Source organism: Terrapene carolina, unplaced genomic scaffold (assembly GCF_002925995.2).
Source record: "Terrapene carolina triunguis isolate 2854851 unplaced genomic scaffold, T_m_triunguis-2.0 Scaffold236, whole genome shotgun sequence".
In the NCBI taxonomy this organism is placed as follows: domain Eukaryota; kingdom Metazoa; phylum Chordata; order Testudines; family Emydidae; genus Terrapene; species Terrapene triunguis.
Window position 1 is genome coordinate 17450626 of NW_020664587.1, and position 6049 is coordinate 17456674.

Below are 6049 nucleotides of genomic sequence, written 5' to 3' on the forward strand. Positions count from 1 at the left end.
GTATCCAGGAAGTTGATGTTGGTGCAGGAGTGTTTGAGAGAGAGTTTGATGGATGGGTGGCAGGTTGTTAAAGTTGGGGTGGAAATCCATGACGGAGTTTAGGTCGTCTGTCCAGAGGATGAAAATGTGTCAGGTATATCACTGGTTTCAATGTGTATTTGTCAGAAATTCTTCCTCAAGGTGGCCCATGAAGAGGTTGGCATACTGGGGTGCTTGTCAGTGTCAAGCTAATGTTACAGACCAGTCAGAGCGGGTACGTTTCCAGTGGGGTCCTGCAGGGATCGGTTCTTGGCCCTATGCTATTGAACATTTGTATTAATGACCTGGAAGAAAACATCAAATCATCCCTGATAAAGTTTGCAGGTGACACAGAAATCTGGTGAGTGGTAAATAATGAGGAGGACGGATACAGAGCGATCTGAATCACTTGGTAAGCTGGGCACAAGCAAACAATCTGGGTTTTAATATGGTTAAATGTAAATGTGTACATCTGGGAACAAAGGATGGGTCCTGGGAAGAAGTGACTCTAAAAAAGATTTGGGATTCATGGTGAATCTGAGCTCCCAGTGTGATGCTGTGGCCAAAAGGGCTAATGCGCTCCTTGGATGCATAAACAGAGGAAACAAGGAGGTTATTTTACCTCTGTATTTGGCATTGGTGCAATCACTGCTGAAATCCCGTGTCCATTTCTGGCGTCCACAATTCAAGAAGGATGTTGATCAATGGGAGAGGGTTCAGAGAAGAGCCACGAGAATGATTAAAGGATCTGAAAACCTGCCTTACAGTGATAGACTCAAGGAGCTCTATTTAGCTTAAGAAAGAGAAGGTGAAGGGGTGACTTGATGACAGTCTATAAGTATCTACATGGGGAACAAATATTTGATAGTGGGCTCTTCCGTCTAGCAGCGGAAGGTCTAACACCATCCAATGGCTGGAAGGTGAAGTTAGACAAATCCAGACTGGAAATAAAGTGTACATTTTTAATAATTAGAGTAATTAACCACTGGAACAATTTATCCAGGGTCGTGGTAGATTCTCCATCACTGGCAATTTTTAAATCAAGATGGGATGTTTTTCTAAAAGATCTGCTCCGGGGATTATTGTGGGGCAGGTCTCTGGCCTGTATTAGCCAGGGGGCCAGACTAGATGATCACAATGGTCCCTTCTGGCCTTGGAATCTATGGAGCTCATCACGGCAGTCACCAGAAAATAGCACTGGCTCCACCGTTCCACCACGAGCCAGCCCAATCCAAACCCCCTGCGCCGGCCCCTGCAGGGCAGGGCTCCCTCTCCATAGGAAGATTCCAGGCCTGCTGAGTGCCTGATTATTTTTCTCTCTGTGCAGGTGGGTGTCACACTGCTATCTGGACCTCCGAGGCCACAGCTGCTACCACATTATTTTCACAGCATCGCCCTGCCCAATCTGATGCAAGAGGCCGACAATGTGAATAATGGCAGCTGTGCACCTGGTGAGACACGAGATAACAGTGGCTGCCCCCTCTGATGCGGCAGGGGAAAGCAGTTAATGAAACAGAGCGGCATGCAGATGCAGGACTAGATGGCCTGGAAGGTGGAGACAGGATACATCACTGCCTGACACTTTGCGTCACCTGTTCCACCTGTGCAAAGTAGGCATGAAACACTCCTGCTGGGGGAGAGGGAATCCTGATCAGGAGGTGTTTTATCCCCACCATGTACAGGTGGAAATGACAACACAAGGTGCCTGGCAGCAGAAAATCAGGCCCCTCGTTTCTCAGCAGTGGGGCTCACCCAACAGATTTAGGCAAATTCCACTGATTTCATTTTTGTGCCGGTGAGGAGAAGATCTGCTACAAGCTCTGGGCTGCTTTCCCCTGAGAGTCAGGGAGCATGCTAGATGAATTGAGTTTGGCCTTTGATTTCCAGCCTGGCTTTTGCTGTTCTTTCCAGGTAGATTAGAGATTTTTCAGAACAGCTTGGGGGCTGGAGCTGGTATGGCAGGCAGGTTTTGAACACCTCTGCGGGGGAATGGTGGCACTCCAGGCTCATTGGGGGACTTAGAAGCCAAAAATCAGACCTGTCTACCCTTCTAGTTGCAATAGGCTCTCCCTTCGCTCTCTCCCCAGCTCCTGTTGGCTCCCAGATCGGAGGCAGATGTTTAAAAGTATGTTTCCCAAACAAAGCAAGCAGCTGCAGAAATAGCCTGATGTGGATTGAGTGTGTGACACTTCACTTCTAGCACGGGGGATGTTTGGGACCTCATGGGGGGGGTGCTAGTGTCTCCCAAAGGGGAGGGCTGGGCGCTCAGACTTCGTTGAATCGAGGCGTTTCCCTTAAACTCTGCCTCAATATTCATTTGGAGCAGCTGCTTCAGGTCTTAAAGGTTCCCTCTCTTCTCAAGCTCTAAGCTATTCCCACTTTCAGTAATGCCCTTGGGTTAAGGGCTTGAGTCTAATTTTCTGTGCCTCTAAACAGCGTGACACACAACCACACACAGCGGAACACGGAAAAGTCTGGTTCTGCTGTCAGCAGGGAGCCTATCCTGGGTGAGACAGCTGGGCTGCCCAGGCTGGAAAGCATCTGAAGCAAATGCAGATCCCTGCCTCAGATTTTTGTTCCCTGGGACCTTGTCTGCACTAGACAATGTTTGCTAGTACAATATGCCCCACTCCTACCCACCAGAGGCTGCAGTGCTGGGAGCCATGGTGCAGAGGAATGGGGCCTGAAGGGCTGATGGCGACAGTCAGAAGTGTTATAAACAATGTCCTAGGACAGGTGTTGCAATGATAAACTAGATACAACCTCCTGCCTGACATTAATTGCACAGACTGGACTATCTGTTGCTGCAGGGGGATCCCAATGCTGCAGGACACAACAGCACAGCGTAGGCACAAATGATACCTGAGGTTTTCAGGCCAATTTTGGCGCACTGGGAAGGAGGGGATGTGTGCAGTGGAAATAGGTGAGTACACGAGTCCGGCGGCTGCTGCACATGCCGCCCCCATGCCTGGACCAGGGGAGGGAGCGAAGAAATACTCAGGCAGGCAGCAGGGTGACATCACACTCAGCCAGCCTGAGGAGTGTGAGGGTGGCGTTGTGGTAAGTCACCCTGGGGCAGTTCATGAGGGCTCAACGTGGGTCGGGGTGGCTTAGGAGAGCTTGTTTTTTGTGTCAGAGAACCTCTGAGGAAAGGGGATTGGAGGCTAAATCCCACAAAGGGACTGGGAGCATTCTAGTAGTGGGGCTGCATAATAAACAGGATATAAATTGCATGTGACCATCCCAAATTCTGTTGTTTAAACACCAAGTGAGCTCGTTTGCCAGGCTGCTTCCACCCCAACCTCTCTCCTGCTCTGGTTACACTGGCAGAGGGAGGCTGAACCAACTGCAGGTCTGTGGAGCAGCAGAGACACCCAGTGCCTGGCTAGGGGCATCACTGGTTCCTAGAGCCTGGCTTTCCTCCCATGCACCGATTTCAGCCTGCACCGTGTGAGGTGAAATTTGGGCACCAGATCCTGGCTCTCCCCTGCCTGACCCCGTGTGAGTCATTACAGACTGAGTGCCAGCTGGGTACACCAGGCTGAGTGAGGAGTGGAGAATTCTGATTCAGGGGTATTTTAACTCCACTTTGCACCGGGGCAGATGGCTAACCAGGGGTGGAGAGTCACAAACAGCGAGGCGTCCTTGTGGCACCTTAGAGACTAACACATTCATTTGGGCATAAGCTTTCGTGGGCTAGAACCACTTCATCCGATGCATGGAGTGGAAAATACAGGAGCAGGTATAAATACATGAAAGGATGGGGGTTGCTTTACCAGGTTTGAGGTCAGTCTAACGAGATAAATCAATTAACAGCAGGATACCAAGGGAGGAAAAATCACTTTTGAAGGGGTAAGAGAGTGGCCCATTACAGACAGTTGACAAGAAGGTGGGAGTAACAGTAGGGAGAAATTAGTATTGGGGAAATTAAGTTTAGGTTTTGTAATGACCCAACCACCCCCAGTCTTTATTCAGGCCTAATCTGATGGTATCCAGGTTGCAAATTAATTCCAGTTCTGCAGCTTCACGTTGGAGTCTGTTTTTGAAGTTTTTTTGTTGAAGAATTGCCACGAAAGCTTACGCCCAAATAAATGTGTTAGTCTGTAAGGTGCCACAAGGACTCCTCGTGGTTTTGGCTGATACAGACTAACACGGCGACCCCTCTGACACCGGTCTCTACAGAGAGGCTGCAGAGGAGACTTTCTAAGTCCGTTTCATTTATTTGTTTCCCTTGTTTAAATCGTCATAAAAAGCAGCTTTCTGAACAAAGCGTGTGAGCCTCACAAAGGGGCTGCGAGAGCCTGAGGCTCTTAGCCCCAAGGCGAGCATGAGGCTTGGTGGTGACAGGGCGGGTGGGAGAACAGACCATAGGAGCTGTTGTCCTTAGGGGCTGGCAGGTTGGAGGTGGGGGCTCTGTCTGTGGTTTGGGTCCTATCAGGAGCGGATGGCTGGGGCTCTGGAGCAGCAGTGCGTAGGACTGTGAGAACAAAGTGACCTCGCTTTCTCTATGGCCTTAGTCTCGGCTTATCAGAGCAGTCTGTATTCTTCAGCTTTCCTAGTCCATTGTCTTCAGTTCAGGACTGTCCGGCTGAGTGTTGGTCCAATCAAAGCTACTGTCTCATCCACCTTGTCTCTCTAATATCCTGGGATCAACACGGCTACAACGGCACTGCATGTGGCTGAGTGTTTTACATTTTCCCTTTGAAGTCCTTAGCTCCCCCGAAGCCTGTGCCCTTTGTTTCCTGCTTGAACTTTATCATGACACCCTGCCTTGCAGGATAAATAAATTCTCCAAAATGCTGGAGGCCAGCTTTGCAGGTTCCACCACATAAAAAGTCACTCTTAAAACTAAGTTACTTTGGTGTCCCGGAGTCTGTCACTCTGGGACAGGGGTGGGTAAACTACAGCCTGCAGGCTGTGTCCGGCCTATCAGGCCTTTTAATCCAGCCCTTGAGCTCCCACCAGTGAGCGGGGTAAGGGGCTTGCCCTGCTCCGGTGCTCCAGCCAGGGAGCGGGATCAGGGGCTTGCTGCGTGCCTCCTACACGTAGGGGCAGCCAGTGGTCTCTCTGCATGCTGCCCCCACCCCAAGCGCCGCCCCCCGCAGCTCCCATTGGCTGGGAACCATGGCCAATGGGAGTTGCAGGGGCTGTGCCTGCAGACGAAGCAGCGCACAGAACCACCTGGCCGCGCCTCCGCATAGGAGCTGAAGGAGGGACATGCCACTGCTTCCAGAAGCTGCTTGAGGTAAGCGCCACCCGGAGCCTGCACCCCCTGAGCTCCCCCACCCCCGTGCCCCAGCCCTGATCCCCCTCCAGCCCTCCAAACCCCTCGGTCCCAGCCCGGAGCACCCTCCTGCACCCCAATCCCCAATTTCGTGAGCATTCATAGCCCGCCATACAATTGTTATACCCAGATGTAGCCCTCAGGCCAAAAAGTTTGCCCACCCCTGCTCTGGGAGCTTCCCCTGAAGGGTGCCCATGCCAGTGACAGCCAGACAGCAGGAAGAATAAATAGGAACTGGGGAGCACTGAGCAGAAGATTCGGGGCAGCTGCACATCCTGAGCAGGACCCAGTCAGCAAAGGCAGATGGAGTTTTGCTGGGGTGAGATCAGGCCTCTGGATTGTAGCACGGACCCCACCTGGCTCCGGAGCTGGGGCTAAGCCAGCCCTGACTACCAGATGATCTCACCTGAGAGGAATCCCTCGATTCCAGCCCAAGAGGCAGCAGAAAGCTGCAAAGGGGGGTTGTGGCTGAGAGGGGAGCTGCGCCTGCCACAAGCAGGAGGCCTGGCAGTCAGACGATCAGGAGCAAAACAGGAGTACTTGTGGCACCTTAGAGACTAACAAATTTATTAGAGCATAAGCTTTCGTGGGCTACAACCCACTTCTTCGGATGCATATAGAGTGAAACATATATTGAGGAGATATATATACACAATATATGTTTCACTCAATATATGTTTCACTCTATATGCATCCGAATAAGTGGGTTGTAGCCCACGAAAGCTTATGCTCTAATAAATTTGTTAG